At 51.1% G+C, this 20,065-nt stretch overlaps 1 protein-coding gene across 2 annotated transcripts in view; it reads left to right on the forward strand.

The window, feature by feature from the left end:
* The window catches only part of LINGO1 (leucine rich repeat and Ig domain containing 1), a 187,494-nt gene that overhangs the window by 114,154 nt on the left and 53,275 nt on the right, over positions 1-20,065 (forward strand). The window contains exon 4 of one of the 2 annotated variants that reach the window (XM_043490301.1): positions 4,588-4,685. The exons of the other annotated variant lie outside the window; for it this stretch is intronic. The gene's annotated coding sequence lies outside the window, so the exon portion shown is untranslated. The remainder of the gene's footprint in view (positions 1-4,587; positions 4,686-20,065) is intronic. 2 annotated transcript variants of the gene reach the window in all.

Consider the following 20,065-nt stretch of genomic DNA (forward strand, 5'->3'; position numbering starts at 1 on the left):
TCAGTGATTTAATGCCATAGTCCCCAACCTTTTTGACACCAGGGACCACTTTCAAGGAAAACAATTTTTCTATCGGGGTGGGGGTGGGGGAAGGTTTGGGAATGATCCAAGCACATTACATTCACTGTGCACTCTCTTTCCGTTGTTATTACATCAGCTCCAACTCAGATCACCAGGCATTAGATCCTGGAGGTTGGGGACTCCTGATTAAATGTGACAAGGCTCCCTTCTTCTTTTACCATATGAATTCACACTACAGGACCGACATGGGAAGTGGAGAGGGTGGCAGAAGCTGGTCCATTTAGTCACACGGGGACCCAGGCTGAAGCTCCACCATGTGGTAGCTGCCCCCTGGAACTCACGGCCTTCTTTGGCCACAGTGGCAAAGAAGGGAAAATGGTAGAGATGCACACAGGCTCCTAAATGCTTTGGGGCAGAGGTGACACATCATTTTTGTTCACAGCCCACTGGCTAGAACTTCTCATATGGCCTCAACTACCTGTAAAGGGGCTGAGGAAATGGGACATGTTGGGGGGAGGGCATGGAGGAAATATGCCAGACATTCAGTGAGCAGTGAGAAGCGAAGTCTGGACAAAGGGTTTTATGGGATGTTCTCAGAGCAAGGGTTTCTGAACTGCCGAGGCCATGACTTCCTGTTCATTCTCTCCAGCTGGGGAGGCCCTGAGTATGTGGGAGGCAGTGGTGGGAAAAGCTTTGAGGAGGAGTCCCCGTAAAAGAATAAGCCCCCTGGCAGGCCTGGGCCCTTCACCACCAGGCTCCAGGTTTGACTCAACCTCACCCCACTTGTCCCTATTGGTTGCTTGCAATACATAAAACGAATTTTTTTAGGAGGAGAAGTAGAATCGAGAGTGAGAATGAATTCAGCTTTGGAGGGGAAATATCCAGGAGGTAGCATCTAGAAGCCCGTGTCTTTGTTTGGGCTACGTAACAAAATACCGGAGAAACTGGGTGGCTTATAAACAACTGTAGCTGACGTCTTACAGTCTGCAGGCTGGAAGTCCAAGATCAAGGTGCTGGCAGATTCAGCATCTGGTGAGGGCCGGCTTCCCGGTTCATCGATGCCCTCTTCTCACTGTGTGCCCATATGGCACAAGGGATGAGAGAGCTCTCGGGGGTCTCTTCTGTAAGGGCGCTAATCCTGTTCATGAGGGCTTCACTCTCAGACCTAATCACCTCCCCAAAGCTGCACCTCCCGATACCATCACACTGGGGATTAGGGTTCAACTATGAATTTTGAAAGGGACATAGATATTCAGTCTATGGCACGCTGGACTGAAGTTGTCCTTCTTCCACATTTTCATTCCTTCAGCAAATGTGGCTGCCATGGGCCATGTAGTGTATTGATCACGACTCCAGCCGCCTGAGAGTGAAGCTCTGCTCAGCGCCTTGTTAGTTCTGGGTTAGTTACTTCTGTCTATCTCTGTTTTCTCCTCTTTAAAGTGGGGATAGCACCTGTCTCTCTTAGGGCTCTTGTGAAGATTAAATGAGTTAGTATCTGTCGAGCACTCAGAATAGTGCTGGGCGTACGATCAGGACTTTGTAAGTGCAACATCATCACCATTATCCACTACCAGGTACTGTTCTAGATATTGGGGGAGCAGCTCTCATGGTCCCTGCTCTCACATATGATGGGAGAAATGGAAAATAAACAGAAATAATTAAATCAAGATGTACTTTCAGATAGTGATGGTACTAAAACAAAAGTCAGGTACATTAAAAAAAAATCACTCATCTTCATGAGTCAGTAGGGAAATGCAAATCAAAATGACAATGAGAGTTAAAGCAATTCTACAAATGCCCTCAATAAACTTGGATTTGATAGCCACCTTCCCCCCCCCAAAATGAGATACCATTGCTTATCTCTAACATTGACTTTTACAAAATTGACAATAGTAAGTGCTGGTGAGGGTACAGAGTAACTGAAACTCTCATATGTTGCCAATGGGAATGAAAAATGGTACAGTTACTGTGGGAAAAAGTCTGGCTATTTTTTATAAAGTTAAAAATATGCTTACTGTATAACCCAGGAATCCTACTGCTAGGTATTTTCCCAAGGGAAATAGCAACTTATGTTCATGAAAAACTTGTATGTGAATATTTATAGTGGTTTTATTCATAATCACCCCAAATTGGAAAAAATCCAAATGTCCTTCAGCTGGTGAATGGATAAACAATTGAATACTACTCAGCAATAAAAAAAAAGAATGAAATTCTGATACAAGAAACAACACAGGTAAATCTCAAATGCATTATTTGATAAATGAACAAAGCCAGACTCAGAAGGTTACATATGGATGATTCCATTTGTATGAGATTCTGGAAAAGGCAAAACTACAGAGACAGAAAACAGATCAGTGGTTATGAGAGGCAGGGATAAGGGGAGTTGACTACAAAGGGGACAACTCATGGAGATTTTCAGATATGGACGGTTAATAGAATTGTTCTTTATCTTAATTGCAGTAGTGGTTACGTGCTGTCAAAGCTCAGAACTGTGCACTAAAAAGTGTAAAGTTTGTCCCAGTTTTATTTAGAAATAATCAATATACATCACTGTATACATTTAAGGTGTATGGTATGATGGTTTAATTTACATATATTGTGAAATGATTACCACCCAATAGCCATCATCTCATATAGATATACAGAAAGAAAAGAAAGAAGAAAAAAGGTTTTCTTCTTGTAATAAGACCCCTAAGGATCTACTTCCTTAATAACTTTCATGTATAACAGACTGTTAACCACAGTCATCATGTTGTGCTTGTCCCTGGCACATACTTATCTTGTGACTGGACGTTTGTACATTTTGACCTTGCTATGCCATGCTAAGGTGCTTTAGGCATGTCGGACTTTGTGCGACCCCATGAGCCCACCAGGCTCCCCTGTCCATGGGATTCTCCAGGCAAGAATACTGGAGTGGGTCGCCATTTCCTCTAGGGGATCTTCCCAACCCAGGGATCGAGCCAGAGTCTCCTAAGTCTCCTGGGAAGCCCTTTTGACCACCTTCCTGCAATTCCTTCTCCACCCACCCTCTGGCTCCGGTAACCATAAGTCTGATCTCTTTTTCTAAGAGTTTAGTTTTTTATTTTTATTTTTTTTACATTCTGCAATACAGTATTTGTCTTTGAGTTATTTCACTTAGCATAATGCCTTCAAGGTCCATCCATGTTGTCACAAATGGATTTCCTTATTTTTTATGACTGAATAATTTTATTACATAGATATATGTGTATATATCTCATATCTTCTTTATTCATTCATTCATTGATGGACACTTATGTTGTTTCCACATGTTGGCTGCTATAAATAATGCTGCAGTGAACACAGAAGTGCATCTATCTTTTTGAGATAGTGTTTTCATTTCCTTTGGCTATATACCCAGAAGTGGAATTGCTGAATCACATGGTAGTTCTATTTTTAATTTTTTGAGGACCCTCCGTAATGTTTTCCATAGTGACTGCACCAATTTCCATTCCCACTAACAGTGCACAAGGATTCCCTTTTCTCCACATCCTCACTAGAATTTGTTATCTAAAAAAGGGTAAATTTTACTGCAAGTAAATTATACCTCAATTAACCTGACTGGAAATAAAGCTTGCCGTGGGATTGTTGAGACAGGGAACACCGAATGACACGTCAGTCACTCAGGGTAGTGTGACTCGGGGAAGGAGGGGTTCCTGTGCAGGGTGGTCAGGGAAGGCTGTCTGAGGAGGTGCCTTGAGCTGAACCTGGCTGAGGAGGAGCCAGGCCTGTGTGGAGCTGGAGGGGGGTGTGCTGCAGGGCGGGCCTTGCAGCTGGAGCTGAGGGAGGGAGGAGACGGCAGGAGACAGGTCAGGGGCCTCGACTCTCCTCCGGGCATGATGGAATCCCCTGGGGAGCATAGACAGAGGGTGACTGAAACACTGGTGTGAGTCGGGTGGTCCAGGGAGGAGAAAGGAGGGGAAGGCGGGACATGGGATTATGTGTGAGGAGGAGTGGTGAAAATGAGGGGAGTGTGGGTCAGGAGCCTCCTACCGGAGGGAGAGGGCAGTCGGCCAGAGACCCAGCAGCTGGGGCAGGAGGATTGGTCTGGGCAGTGGGGGTCCTGGCAGAGGGTGTCGTGGGCAGTGGTGGGGCAGAGGCCAGCCATGCTGGGGTGAGGTGCTGGGGGTGAAGACATGTAGGTGAAGCTTCCAGGAGGCAGGGGACAGGCTTGGTGAGTAGCAGAGGGAACCTCAGAGAGAGAATGAGGTAGAACTGCCTGTGTATGTGTGTGTGTGTGGTGAACAAAACTTGTCAGAGGTGGGCCTGACCTATGGAAGATAGTGTGAGATGATGAGAAGCGAGGGCTTTGGACAGGGCCTTGAATGCCAGGCCTGGGGGGCTATTCAAGGCAGCCGGGAGATACCAGGGAGACTGGTGGCAGAAGGCCCCTCCCGGAAGTGGGAGGCAGCGCTGAGCCCCCTGGGGTAGAGGGTCGGGATCTGCTCGGGGGTGACGGGTGGGGGGTGTCCCATGCTGAGGTGGGCACCCCCCGGGTTGCAGAGGCCCAGTCTTTGTTAGCGCTCACCTCCCTGCTCCTCCCCACAGTGCATGCTGGGACCGAGACGGACGGGCTGCCGCTCCCCCTGCTGCTCCTCCGGCCCCCAGAGGCCTGTCTGTTTGCCTCTCGGCGCTGTCTGACCCAGGTAGGGGGAGATGGAGCTGGGCTCTCCCTTGTTATATCTCTGCACTGGGTGGGAGGACTCTAAGAATAGGGCCCCCCGGCCCTGGGTGCGTGAGCCCCTGTCAGAGCGATGGAGGGGCACACAGCGTGGGATTTGAAGCCCCCAGGCCCTCGCAGGGCCTCCTGGGGAGGAGTTCCCAGACCTCCAAGAGGCGGGCTACCTCAGCAGCAACCCCTGCTCACCAGGCCTCGTCCCCCAGACACGGAGAGGCCCCCGTGTGGCTCCCACACATCGCTGTCTGCAGTTGGTTAAGGATCCTTCGTGGTACACACCTGCCAAGTTCTTTTGGCGGTGGGAGCTTTTGCCTCTGAGGCTTCTCATCCATTGCTATCGCTGGCTTTTCCCTGCCGGAGCTGCCATCTTCACTCGCCTGGTGTGTGTGCTTCTGTGAGTGGGGGCTCTTACTCCAGAAGGTCCCCACTGTCTACAGGACACCCCCAGGGCAGAGGCGCTGTTTCTGGCACCAAGAACAGCCCTGTTCACTTTTAATCCCTCGGCGTTGGGCCCAAGAGAGGACATTTCTCGGTTGCTCCTGGGCGCTCCAGTGGAGGCTTTCTGCTTGGGGTCAAGGGCTGGGATGCGGTGGGAGCTAGGCTTGCCAGAAAAAATACAGGATGTCCAGCTCAATGTGAACTTCAGAAAGACAACAGCTCATTTTTCAGCATAAATATGTCCCAAATATTGCATGGGACCTGTGATTCTATTGATTCAATCTGGTGATGTTAATGGGAGCTGAAACCCCAGCCCCCCTCTTCCTCTGTTCAGTCCCCGCTTTGCTGGGCCCATGTTGGCACCTTCGGAGCAGCTGTGTCCAGGGCCTACAGAGGGGGCCCTGGAGCCAGGGGCAGTCAAGCCTGCTCAGGCCACGGTCAATAGGTCCTGCAAGCCGTCCCTGGGGCAGAGACCTGGGGTTCCCGCTAGAGGCTGCAGGGCTGGCTGTGAAGGGTGCTCTTGGGGTCCTTGTCTTCCCTCTTCTGGCTCTCTGACAGCAGAATTCAGGCTGAGGAGGTCACCTGGGTGGGGTCGGCTGGGCCTCTGTGCCTGTGAACCGAGCTGTGAGACAGGTGTGGAGCTGTGAGAGGAACCAGGAATAGAAAATTGTTTCCTGAGCTTGGAACCCAGAGTGCTGGGGTGTGGGGGTGGAGGTGGGTGGGGTAACAGGGATGTAGCAAGGCCAGATAATGAGGGCTTAGAATGTCCTATTTCTGCATCCTTCAGCACTAGGGAGACAAGGGATGTGTTTTCTCCTTAGGCGGAGTCATTTTTCCAACTATTAAGGTAGTATGTTCCCTATATCTACCTATTGATCTAACAATTTAGATAGATTATTTTTAAGGTTTTTTTTATGTGGACCATTTTTAAAGTCGTTATTGAATTTGTTACAGCATTCTTTCTGTTTTATGGCTGTGAGGCATGGGGATCTTAGCTCCCTGACCAGGGATCAAACCCACATCCCCTGAATTGGAAGGCAAAGTCTTAGCCACTGGACTGCCAGGGAAGTCCCCGTAGAAGTATCTAAAGCATGCAGTTCACACTCTTCCCAAAATCTCTTTCTTGCCAAGGCTAACCACTGCTAACTAGTTCCATATATCATATCCTTCCAGACTTGTTTCTATGTGCTTAGAAACATATTTTAAAAGGAAAAATTATCATACTAGTTATACTGTCCTGTCACTTGATTTCTCACTTAATATTATAGATCATTCTAGTGTTCTTCCCTTCCTTTTATGCCCATTGTATGGGTAGTCTTTAAGTTATGTTATCAATTATTAATCCTGTCAGGGGCCATTTAGGTTGTTTCTGGTGTTTGGTTATTTATAAACTTCACTCAGGGAACCTCCCAGTTCCTACATCTGTGTGCACTTGTGTTGGGGGTGTTTCTGGAAGTGGACTGCCTGGGTCAGAGGGCACGCACATTTCCAGGTTTGACCCACAGGCCAGGTCAACCTCCAGAAAGTCACACTGACTTGTCACATACAAGAGGCCTTGTCCCTTCACCCTTGCCAACCAGACATTATCACTCACTTAAATCCCTGCCAACCTGGTAGGTAAAACTGATTTATTTTACATTTCTTTGATCACTGATGAGATTGGGCATATTCGTGTGTGTTCTTTGGCCATTTCAATTTGTTTGCCTGTTTATCAAGTGCCTATTCATGTCACGCCCTCAGTTCATTCTTCTATTCATCTGTCCCTTTATTCAGTAAGCATTAATTGAGCATCTACCACGTGTTGGATACTGTTTTGTTTAGGGACCTAACAGTGAACGAAATTGACAAAACAAAATCCCTGCTCCATGGAACTTAAGCTCTTGTGAAGGAGAGACAGCCAAGGAAAAACAGATAATCAAGTGAAATCTAGTATGTGTATGAGTGCTAAGTGCTAATGAGAAGAAAAGTGAGCAGGGTGGGGATGAGAAGTGTTGGGATACTTGGATATGGCAGTCAAGAAGGCCTCGCTGGGAGATGGCAGTAAAGACCTGTAGGAGGCGAGAGAATGAGTCACACAGATGTCTGGGTCTCTGAGTTAGGGGTAGGCCTGGCCTGTTCAGGGCTCGGGGAGAAGGCCAGTGTGGCTGGGACAGGGCGAGGGAGGGAGAGAATGGAGTGTGGGACCAGAGAGGGATCAAGAGCCAGACCTCGCAGGGCCTTGTGGGCACCCTAAGGCCTGGGCTTTTCCTCAGAATGAAGTGGGGAAAGCAGGGAGACGTGGAAGGTTCTGAATAATGGTATGACACAATCTGAATTTCATTTTAGCCAGATCACTCCAGCTACTGAAGGGCGCCAGAATGGAAGCAGGCATATGAGGCAGTAGATGGTTGTGATGACCCAGGGAAGAGATGGTGGGGTTTGGACTAGGGGGTCTTGATGGAAGTGGGGAGAAGTGACAAGATTCTGAGTACATGTTAATGGTAGAGCCAATAGGATTTGCTGGCAGATTGGATGAGGTGGTGTGTGTGTGTATGTGAGAGAGAGAGAGAGAGAGCCAAAGATTACTGTCTTAGTCATTTTAAGCTGCCATAACCAAATACCATAGGCTGGGTGGCTTAAACAACACACATTTATTTCTCACACTTCTTTAGACTGGGAAGCCCAAGATCAAGGTGCTGGCAGACGCAGTTTTTGGCGAGGGCCCTCTCCTTGGCTTGGAGATGACTACCATCTCACTGTGTGCTCATGTGACGTGTTTGTGTGCACACGGAGAGACTGAGCCCTGGTGTCTCTTCCTCTTCTTTAAGGTTACCAATCCCATCCTGAGGGCCCCACCTTCATGACCTCATCTAACCCACGTCACATCCCACCTCCAAACACCATCACACTGGGAGTTGGGGTTCCAATGTATGAATTTTGGGAGACACAAACATTCAATCCATCACAATGACTCCAAAGGTTTTGGCCCAAGTAGAGAGAAGGATGGGACGGCTGCCATCCGCAGAACAGAGGATTGAGAAGAGTGGGTTTGATGTAGGGGAGGAGAGGAGCTCGGCTATGGATGGGACTGGCTACATGATGTGTGGGAGCCAGAGCTAAATGAAATGTATGGCCTTTTGTTTAAAAAATAATATTAAGAATTTCAAAGTGCTGAGAGTAGAGCATTAAACTAAGCCTGGGACCTTGCCGAGTGTGGAGCTTGGTTCAACTGCCCAGGTGGGCCCCGGCTGTGGACAGGTCAAGTGTGAGATGCTAGTAGACAGCTAAGTAGAAATGGACATGAGGATGAAGTTCAGGGCCCAGGTCTGAACTGGAGATACAAATACATGGTCATCAGCATAAAGCTATGAAACTGGATAAGAGCATGAAGGGAGTGAGTATAGATGCAAAGGGCTTTCCTGGTACCTCAGCTGATAAAGAATCCACCTGCAATGCAGGAGACCCTGGTTTGATTCTTGGGTTGGGAAGATCCTCTGGAGAAGCGATAGACTACCCACTCCAGTATTCTTGGGCTTCCCTGGTGGCTCAGATAGTAAAGAATCCATCTGCAATGTGGGAGACCAGCTTCGATCCCTGGGTTGGGAAGATCCCCTGGAGGGGGGCAGGGAAACCCACTCCAGTATTCCTGCTTGGAGAATCCCCATGGCAGCGAAGCCTGGCAGTCTGCAGTCCATGGGGTCGCAAAGAGTAGGACACGACTGAGCGACTAAATAGCACATAGGTACAAAAGAGAAGGATCGGAGACCCAGTCCTGGAGCCTCCTTTGGCCTGAAGTGAGGGAGCTGAGGAGGCACTGAAAAGATGACTGAGAAGGTACAATGAGTGAGGTGGAAGAGAGCCAGGTATACTATCCTGGAAGCCAAGGGCAAGACATGTTTCAAGCATGAGGTCGAGTACAATGCAGACTGAGCATTGATCATGCATTAGCCATGGGGAGGTCACAGGCTTCCTTGTTTGGAGCGAGGGGGTGTGAAATGCATCTTATTGACCTGCAAGAGCAAACTGATTTATAAGAGGATGAGAGATTTAACCCTTTAACTGCTATATGTTGCAAAATTTTTTCACAGTTTTGTGGCTGTTTTTGGTCATTTCAATTTATGGAGCTTTTTTTTAACCCCTTAAAAGTTTGAAATGGTCCTGTGGTCAAGTCCATCACTATTTTCCTTTACAGTTTCTGGCATCACCCACTGAAACATTTTGAAAATTTGTCTTGTGTTTTTTTCTAGTTCTTTATGATATTTAAGGGACTTCCCAGGTGGCGCTAGTGGTAAAGAACCCACCTGCCAATGCAGGAGATATAAGAGACGAGTGTTCGATCCCTGGCTTGGGAAGATCCCCTGGAGGAGGGTGTGGCAACCCACTGCAGTATTCTTGCCTGGAGGATCTCATGGACAGAGATCTCATGGTGGGCTACAGTCCACAGGGTTGCAAAGAGTCAGTCACGACTGAAGCGACTGAGCATGCAGTACGCATAATATTTAAAAATATTTAAATTTCTGGTTCATTCAGAATGTTTCTATGGGTGTGGTTTGAGGAAAGCTATCTAAGCAGTTTTCCCCCAAATGACTAGCCGGTTGTTTGGACACTGTTTATTGAGTGAGCTGTTCTTTCTCCTTGTTCTGAAGCTCCTTTCCCATCATCTGACAAATGTCCCCACAATCTCATGTCTGTCCAGGCCTTGCTGTTTGATTTCATTGATCATGGCCTGGGGAAAGATGGTAGGGGGTTCAGAGAATAGACTTGGCCATTGATTAGGGGTAGAGTGTGAGGAGGTGAGAGGTGTGGAAGGAAGAGTGAAGGGAAGTTGGGGATGACGGGAGCTCTGAAGGGTGGAGGAGCTCCTGTGTGCTGTCACAGTCCTGCAAGGCTGGTATTCTATAAACCCATCTATAGATGAGGCGACTGAGGTTCAGAGAGGTTTCATCACGTGTCCAGTGGCATCAACTCTAAGGAGGTGGAGAAAGCCTGGGAGGCAGCTCTGATGCCTGAGTTCTGTCCACCCTGTGACAGGAGAGGTGAGACAGAGTGGGTTTCAGGAACGCTGGAAGGGCTCCAGGCACAAAATATCCGTTCCCCGCCCACCCCCCCCCCCGCCCCCCAGCATCCCCCGTCTGCCATTTGGCTGGGTCTTGAAGGTTTTCCCATTTCAAAGAGCAACCTGTTAAAACCAAAATACTCCTGGCAGGGAATCACATGTTAAGTTCTCAGCTAACGTCTTAATTATCAGCTAACACCTCTGCAGGGATTAACTGACAGTCAGCTGAGGACACTGAATGGGGGCCTGTTCCATGTGTATCTGGGTTGGGGAAGGCCAAGAGAGGGGAAGGGGGAAGGCAGAGGGGACAGGTACCTAGAAATTCACAGCTTTTTCCTGGAAGGGAGGGATCCTTGTGGAGAGGGGAAGGGATGGGGAGGAGCAAGGAAGCAAGCTCTGCTGGGCTTGGGAGGGGAAGGGATGGGCATGGCAGCTTCACCATGGAAGCTTTGCCATGGAAGCCTGGGGCTGGGGCTCCTAGAGGACCTGGTGTCTACTAGACACATGCTGTGTCCTGGACACAGAGGAGCTTGTCACCTGCTCACTCTTGGTCTTGAGCACGTCAAGAAATCAGCCACCATGAGCCACCTTGGACACCAGCTGCCAACAGTCACTCAGAGCTGGGATCTGTCTCAGACACCCAGATACCATGTCTGTCACCCAGGCCTGAGGAATGGGGGAGGTGAAAGGCTGATGCTGCTGGAACCTCCTCCGTATCTTTGAGTGTAAGTCTGCCCTGTGGGTCAGGGCTCCATGTGTGAGGAGGTTCGGGGCTCAATGTGTAACTAGTGTCGGGGCTCCAGGTGTGACCAGGGTTGGTGCTCCTTGCGTGAGGAGGGTTGGGACTCCGTTTGTGTACAGGCTTCAGCATGTGATGACAGTCAGCTTGCAGTGTGACCAGGGTCACAGTTCAGTTTGTGATCAAGGTCAGGGCTCCAATTGTGAGGAGGCTCAGGGACCAGCTTGTAGTGAGGGTCCGTGCTCGGCGTGTGACCAGGAGTAGCCTCCTTGTGTGAGGAGGGTGGGGGATCCCTGCGTGACCAGGATCAGGACTCTGTGCATGAGGAAAGTCAAGGTTCAGTGTGTGGCCCGAGTTAGGGCTCCATTTGTGGCCAGCATCCAGTTTCTCCATTGAGGAATGTTGGGGTTCAGTGTGAGAGGAGGGTTGAAGCTCGGTGTGTGACCAGGGTTGGTGCCCCTTGTGTGAAGAGGGTGGAGGATCCCTGTGTGCGAGGGGGGTCGAGGCTCGGCATGTGAGCAGGCTTCGGGCTCAGAGTGTGAGGAGAGTTGTGGGACCAGGGCCTGGGCTTCGTGTGGCAGGACGGTGGGGGTTCCTTGTGTGAACAGCATTGGTGCCCAGTGTGTGACCAGGCTCAAGGTCACTGTGTGAACAGCGTTAGGAGGACCGTCTCTCCCTCTTGACTGCACTCAGAACAGCGGGGCGGTGATCTGCATCTTTGGGGGATATCTGTATCTACGTGTAACCAGCTGTCTCACCCGTTCATCACTCTGTTGAACTCTGACTTGGCCTTCCTGGGACTCCGGGGCTGAGAGTAGCTCCTCCCTCATCCTGCTGGTTCCTCCCTGTCTTGTCCCTTCTCTCCCCTCCCCTCCTCTCCTCTGCCAGCCCTGGCCTCGCACCCTGGTGCTGGCAGACAGACCCTGAGACACCCGGAAACCCTTGCATCTCGAGGATGACCCAGGTCCTGGGCAACCTGTGGTTGGGTCCCCCCCCGGCTCTTCCCTCCTTCTCACCTGCACACCCTCCCTAAGGTGCTCCAGGGCTCGGCTGGGGAGGGAGCCTCACTGGAGGGGGCAGGCAGAGATGAAGTTAGACTTCACCGAGCTTAGTGCCCAAGAACAGGCCTGAGAGAGCCTCCAGAACAGTGAGCTATGGGAGCGAAGGCTGGCGGTCTCGGGAGGTGCCGGGGGTGGGGCCTGTCAGCGAGTTAAGGGGTGGCTGGGAGGTATGAGGGGTCAGAGGGAGGAGGCCTTCATGGCCACCTGAAGCCTTCTTCAGCAGTTCAAACCTCCTGTAGCCTGGCTTGGAAAATAGACCCAGTTGTTCATTCAGCAAATGGGCACCTAGTCGTCTAGACTAGGCACATCTGTGAAGCGAACAAGACGTAGTTTCCTGCCCTCTGGGAGCTGACAATTTACAGGGAGGCTGTGACTGAAGGAGGAGTAAACGGCCTCACCCCGGCCCCTCCTCTTGTCCACCCAGTGGACCCCAGGGTGTCTCCACAAACACAGGGGCTCATGGGGCTAGTGCCAGGAATCTGCTGCCCTTGAGGGACCTGAAGGGGAAGCTGAGAGGGCTCCTTTCTGCTGCTGGACAGTTCTGGAAGGGAGGATGGCCAAAACGAGGAGAAGGTGAGCGCGAGAGAAAGGTGAGAAAGTCTTCTGAAGAAAGGAGCCCCCACGCTCTGTGACCACCCCTCTCCCCGGGACTGAGAAAGGAGATGGACCTCCCAGGCACTGTGGCCAACAGTCCCGTTTTGCACAGGACTGTCCAGCTTAGCACTTCTCAGTCCGGGGATCGTTGGTCATCCTACACCAGAAGGCCATTCGACAAGAGGCTCAGCTTCTGCCCCTGGAAACCTACAGTGTCCAGGCCTCTGAGGGCTGGATGACTAGGTCACAGTGCTGGCCATGCCTAGGACTTGTAGGAAGTAACTGTGGGCTCCTGGGGTGGGGGCGCTGACAGAGGAGCAGGGGCAGGGGGCTCACCGCAATGGCCAGATCCGGGGGGTAGACTTGAATCTGAGGCCTGGGGAGTCTGGGGGCCTCGAGGCAGGATGCAGTGGCAGAGCTGCCCATGCTTTTGTGTCCACCTTCCTCTGTCCACCAGAGTCTGATTACCAGTGGCCCTGGTGGTCCTGTACCAGCTTGGGAGGCCTGACTTCGAAGTTCTGTCTCCGGCTTGCTGTGTGACCCTAGTTCAGTTGACCCTGAACCTGGGCCTCAGTGGTCCTTGCCTGAGTGACTGGACCAGGGCCCTCTGAGGGAGGTTGTGTGAAACATGAAATGTGGCCTGCGTTCACACGCTGCCGTGGTCACTGTTGTGGCTGGAGTGCCTGCCCCTGGGATGCCAGCTCTGGGGACCACTGAGGGGCTGGCCTCAGGTAGGGCTGACTCCCCATTCTTGCAGAGGAGACAGATGTATAAACTAGAAGTTGAAAACTGGAGGCCCCAGCCAGGGATGTGGCTGATGGATATGTTTTGTTCCATTTTAAACCATTTGTTTTTTTCTCATTGAGATATAATTTGCGTACCATAAAACTGACCATTTTAAAGTGTACAATTCAGTCTTTTTTAGTATAGTCACAAGATTATGCAACCATCATCACTGTCTAATTCCGGAGCATCTTCCTCACCCCAAAAGGAAACCCTGTACCCATTAGCAGTTACTCCTCCTGTCTCCACCCCACAGGCCCTGGCAACCACTAAGCTTCTGTCTGTCTCTATGGATTTGCCTATTCTGGACATTTCATATAAATAGAATCATACAAGAGATGGCTTTCTGTGACTAGCTTCTTGCCCATAACAATGTTTTCAGTTGATCCATGTTGTAGCCTGTGTCAGTATTTTAATCCTTTTTATGGCCCAATAATATTCCATCTACCGATATTCCATATTTTGTTTGTTCATTCGCTCATGGACATTTAGATATTTCCACTTTGGGGCAATTAGGAATACTGGCACTGTGGACATTTGTGTCACAGACTTTGTGGGAACATGTTTTCCATTCTCTTGGGTTTCTCGCAGGAGTGGAATCACTGGGCCATAAAGTGACTTGGTGTTGATGCCTTAGTCAGGCCACATGCTCTCCCCTTCTCAAATCTTAACCCAGCCCCTGACTGCATCACTTACACCCCTTTACTCACTGTCATTTCCTTTCTGGTCCCTGTAGGCATCTAAGCGTCCAGGCCTTGACTACAGAACAGTGATGGAGAGACACAGGGGGCTGTAGGAACCAGGGAAGCCTCCTTACTTGGGGAGGAGTCTGGAGGACTTCCTGGAGGAGAAGCCACCTGAGTTTAATTTAAGCTGAGTGGACTTTTTTTTTTTTTTTTAGGGAAAAGGAGTGGGGAAGAATGCTCCCTGTGGGAAGCAAAAGGATGGAGTTTTGATACCCTCTCCCCTTTCTCCACTCTGTTGGGTGAGCCTTAGTGAGGTTAGGGGGATGGATGAGAACTCCAGGGAGCAGCTGAAGTGCCCTCTCTTCTTCCTCTAGTGTGTACCTCCTCTGTATCTTCTCTTTCTCATTCTTCTCTGTTTCTCGGTTTTTGTTTTCCTTTCTGTCTTTTCTGTTTGTTCAGGGAGCTGCAAACAGTTTGATGGACTGAGAGAAGAAGGGGAAAGATGAGGGAGTGAGATAAGCCAGACGGTCTTAAGCCCCTACAGAAAGAGCTGGGGGTGGGGAGTGCATGGGCAAAAGGATGAGGGACCTCGGCCCTTTCTGAGCTAGGGACAGAGGCTGAGAACCTAGGACAGAGGTGACCCTGAGCCAGGACACCCTGTGTCCCAAATGGCATTCCTCAGGGGCGGGTGAGAGGGGGGCTGGGCCCCATCAGGCTGGACCAGGCCCACAGGCAAGGCAGAGCTGCACACACATCTTCCCAGGTTTCTGCTCCACTACCTAATGGGTAATTATACCCTGACATGCATGGAGCAAAGAAGGGATTTTCTGTGAAGCAAAATCTCCCGTGAAATATTCAGGCCATGCTGGGCTTCGCTTCCCAGCCACCTAATCGCTGCTGCTTGGCTGGGCCACAGCTTGAGAGGCCACATGAGCCTGGAAGGCCGCATGGGGCTTTTTATTTCCTTCTCTACAGGGAGAGGTTTCCATGGACTAGGAAGAAGCTTGGCGTTGGGCCTAAGACAGGCTGCGTGCATGTGTGTCTGTGGTGTGCGTGGGGTGTGTTCGCCTGTTTAGCCTCTGCACATTCATTGGTGAACCTGGTCATGCATGTGTGTTCTGAGTGTGTGTACTTACACACACCTGTGTGTAAGATGCACCCTGGCACGGACAGTGCATTTCACACCACTGTCTGGATTGTTCCTGAAGGTGCTTCTCTGCTGTGCCCTGTACTCTGATTCCAGGTGGGCTGCCTAGGAGACCCTCTTGGTGTGACAGTCCACCCTGTGTGTGACTTCTCTCTGTAACCTGCCTTGGGAGTCTTCAGGGTCTTGGGTTTACACTGAAAGCCTTGAAGTCCTCCCAAGCTCAGGGGCTCAGAGGTGGCAGCTGGTGCGCTGCACATGTGAGTCAAGCTTTGCCTCTCTTTTCTCTGATTTATTGTTTATTTGTTTATTGGAGTTTATTGTTTATTTGGAGTTCTGAGTGGGGCCACAGGGGAGCACCTTTGCTTCTGAGAGTTGACTGAACTGGGACACGTCTGTCTCTTTGTTAAGGCCCCTGAGCCTCTAACCCTCATCTCACTTGTCTCCTCTGGCCCATGAAGCCTCTGTATTTGCACCAAAGGTCACCTTTCTAAAACCCTGCTTTTGCACTTCAGTCACTCCTCCATACTGCACGAGGTAGGCAGGATTAGAATTATTGTACCCATTTGGCAGATGAAGAAACTGAGGTCTGGAGAAGCAAAAGGACATACCTAAAGTTGCTTGGTGAACCCAGGCTTCAAGCAAGATCACTAGCTTCTTCTCCTTGTGTATGAACTCTTTACCTGCAGCTTTGGCCCTGGCCCTTGGTAAAGGGGACCCTGCTCAGAGGAAATGGGCCCTGGTTTCATGAATGAATCAAACTGGAGGGTGTTCCTTTCTCCACGTGGAGTTCTCCTCCCCTCTGTCATCATTCAATGTTGTCAGCCCTGGACATCTCAGATCAACAGGAAGGGACACAAGAGGCAATAATATTGATGTCCATCATTGATATTTCCTTATTGTGGCTGTAATTAGCAATTCTTCCATGGCTGAGGCTCAATCTGGCAGGCAAGTGGAGGAGCTCCGGCTTGTTAATGTCAACCAGTTAATGTCACACTGACATGGCTGATGGTGTGTGTAGGGGGGTCTTAGGTAGGGAGAAGGAGAAGAGAGAGGCTGAGCAGAAGGTCAACAGCTCTTCTCTTCTCCTCAGGCACTTCTTCTCCTTGAGCACAGCCTGTTAGAGTACCCCTCATCCTATGTATCCCAAGAGAGTTCGCTTTCCAGGTTGCCCCCTTCACCCCATGGCCCCTCGCCCCTCCCTGTCCTACCAGGATGGCTAGGAGGATATAGTGGCTTACACTCCCTGGGAAATTATACCCATTTGGCAGATGAGGAAACTGAGGTCCAGAGAGGTAAAAAGACATGGCTGAAGTTGAACAGTGAACCTGGGCTTCAAGCAAGATCATTAGCTGCTCCTCCCTGTATGTGAACCCTTTACCTGTAGCTTCAGCCTGATGTCTTCACAGCTCAGGAAGCCTCCAGGAGGACTTCCCAGGTAGCCAGAGGTGGGAGAGCAGCTCCTCAGCCCTTTGCCCTTCTTCCCCAGGTGGAAGAATGCCCCCTACTCCCACCCCGAGCCTTGCCACACTCAGATCTGCATCTCCCTGTTTATGCTGGCCTCCTAGGCAAGGCATGCACCATCCCTTCCTGCAGGGCCTGGCACACTTCCTCTCATCTATGTATGTCACACAAGGGCTGACATGAGGACTCCCAGGCCTCTAGGAACCTCCTTATCCATCCACTGACACCTTCCCCTCTTTACCTCCCTCAGGGTCCCTCTGCCCAGATCTCTTTAGATCCTTTGCTTCCTTGAGCAGAGAAAGCCACACCAAACATTCTCCGAAAAGATTGATTTCCTCAGCCCTAGACATCTCTCCAACTCTACTGCTGCCAGCCTGCCCATTCTCTGCATGCCTAGTCTGCATGCATGCTCAGTTGTGTCTGACTCTTGTGACCCCATGGAGCCTGGTGAGCACCAGGCTCCTCTGTCCATGGCATTTTTCAGGCAAGAATACTGGAGTGGGTTGCCATTTCCTATTCCAGGGGATCTTCCTGACCCAGGGATTGAACTCACATGTTGTGTGTCTCCTGCACTGGCAGGCAGATTCTTTGCTACTGTGCTACCTGGGAAGCCCTAGTCTGGGGCTGCTTCTAACTAGTGAAAGTGAAAAGTGAAAGTGAAGTTGCTCAGTTGTGTCAGACTCTTTGCGACCCCATTGACTATAGCCTACCAGGCTTCTCCGTCCATGGGATTTTCCAGGCAAGAGTACCAGAGTGGGTTGCCATCTAACTAATGATGAAACAAATAACAGTGGCTGTTCTTGTTCCTTAGGTACTTATTTGTTCCAGGCACTGTTAAAAGCAGCTTGTAAGCATTTGATCCTCATAGAAACCCTATGGAATAAATACATGTAGCATCCCCATTTTACAGATGAGGAAAACTGAGATGCAAGGCAATTAAGCTAGTTGCCCAAGATCACGGGATTGCTAAGTGGTGGACAGTGTGACCCAGGATGTGTGGCTCCCAAGCCACCCTCTCCTGCTTCGAGTTTTAGCCCATGAAGTCATTTCCTCTACCTGCATCTCTACTTTGTGAGCTCCTGGGGCAGGTAGGGGCCATAGATGCCTTGGCTCTGCAGCAGGTGCTCATAGTCGGCAAATGAGAGTAGTGGTGGCAACAGCATACTCTTCCGAACTCTGCATCATGCAAATGGTTCCCCTCCAAGGCTCTCTGGTGCTCCCAAGGGCACTGTGCACTCTCTGGGGATGGAGCTTCCTACACTGTATGCCCTGCTGGTGGTGTCTGCTGAATGAGGGACCAGTGTCTGACTGCAAGACTCCCTAAAGTAATCCATCCCCCTCGAAAGAGACCTTCAAAGCTGTGTCTCAGCTTAGGCTTGGCCTTGGCAAGGATGTCCACATGCTCGCACTGTCCATTCATTCATTCAGTAAATACTTGCTGGGTCCTGGGTACTGAGTGCCAGGCCCTTTGGAGGGCCTTAAGCATGCTGAGTTCAGGTCCCGGCCATGCCCTGGGGGTGCCCAAAGCCTGGTCAGGACAAGAGCTTAGGCACATCTGACCAGTGCAAGGTGAAACTTGCCCCATGGAGGCAGTGCCAGAGCGTCATGGGGGTATAAATACAATGAGGCACAAAGGCTGCACAGAGGAGGAAGTGTTTGAAAAGATTCATTAAGAAGAGGGAAGCGTTTTCAGACTGACAGAGAGGGAAGGTCATCACAGCAAAGGAACAGCCTGTGTGGAGGCTGTGAGTCTGAGAGAGCAGGGCAGATTCAAGAAAAGGCGAGGAGTTCAATTACAAAATACTGGGTGGGCCTGGCTGTGGAGATGGGGGAGGGCTCACTGTCGGAAGGAGGGGTGCATGCTGTCTCCCCTGCAGATGCTGGAGAGATGTATGGCAGGGCATGTGAGGACAGAGGCCAGGGCTTCTGCAGATGGTCCCAGCCTCAGGGAGGCTCAGCATTTCTCCTTTCCTTCCTGGTGCAGGGTGAGGTGTGGACGGGTCAGCATCCAGGGGTGGTGGTGCACACAGGCGTGGTGAGGGGATGGATGATGTGTATGAGGACAAAGGATCCCCTGACCATGCTGGGAGGCTGCTTCGGGCTCAGGAATTAGGTGCTCTGGGCTGCGGCTGGCCTGGAGGGTGCCCATGACCATGGAGGCATCCACCCTTGCACATCTCCGGTCCTCCCAACAGCCCCTCCAGGCTGGTCAGTCCCAATGGGCAGAAGGGAGACTGAGGCCCGACAGTGGCAGGCCACGCCCAGGGTCTCACACAAGCAGCAGGTGAGCATAGCATTCCTCTCACCCTTTAGCATCACTGACTTAATGAACATGAGTTTGAGCAAACTCTGGGAGATGATGAAGGATGGAGTGCTGCAGTCTATAGGGTGGCAAAGATTTGGACACAACTGAGCGACTGAACAGCAACAACATGCTTCAATGGGATATTGGGGTTCTTGGCAAGGACAGACACCCCAGCTCTCAGGGTTCAGGATGGAGCCAGGGTGGCCTCCTTGTTTGGCACAGAGAAGGCCTGGCTGGAGAGGAGGTGGTGCGGGGCCTGTGGAGGTCAGAGGTCAGGCAGGGAGCCTAGAATGTGGCCGAGGAGGAGGCCTACATCTCGAGTCTTAACATGCGAAGGGTTTCAAGGATTTAGCTTGAGTCCCTAGTAGTCTCTGGGGAAAATTTCTCTCACGGGCCTCAGGGAGCCTAGCATAGCCAGGAGGGAACCAAACATATCCCTGGTAGGTCCACGGGTTTACCAGCTTATGCTTGAGTGTACAGCCTGCTTCTGTGTTTACACTCAGGTCTCTGTGTATATCATGTGTGTGTGTCTGAAGGAGTGTGACCCCGGCAGGATAATTCTGTATGTGTGCACCAGAGCCCCCGGCCACAACCAGCAGCCCCGCACGACCCTCATCCTCACTCCCGAGCCAGAAAGCTACACAACCCACCGGGTCCGGGTCTGGGGCGGGCCTGGGCGCAGCTCTGCCCTCCCCCTTCACAAGGCCCTCCGCCTCACAAGGCCCTCCCCCTCACGAGGCCTGCCCCTTCAAGAGGCCCGCCCCCTCACAAGGCCCGCCCCTTCACAAGGCCATCCCCCTCACAAGGCCCGCCCCTTCACAGCGCCCTCCCCCTCACAAGGCCCTCCCCCTCACAAGGCCCGCCCCCTCACAAGGCCCGCCCCTTCACAAGGCCCTCCCCCTCACAAAACCCGCCCCCTCGCAAGGCCCTCACCCTCACAAGGCCCACCCCCGGGTGCTAAGGTCCAATCCCTTGGGGATAGGCACTGTGGGTAGGCGTCCCATCAAGGGGACAGCTCAGGCTGGGAGGGGCCATCCAGCTCTTTTTTGTGTTTGCCCCCTCCCCACCCATCTCTAAGTGCCTGTCATGGGCTCCTGAC

This window comes from Cervus canadensis, chromosome 17 (genome assembly GCF_019320065.1).
Source record: "Cervus canadensis isolate Bull #8, Minnesota chromosome 17, ASM1932006v1, whole genome shotgun sequence".
Taxonomy (NCBI): Eukaryota; Metazoa; Chordata; class Mammalia; order Artiodactyla; family Cervidae; genus Cervus; species Cervus canadensis.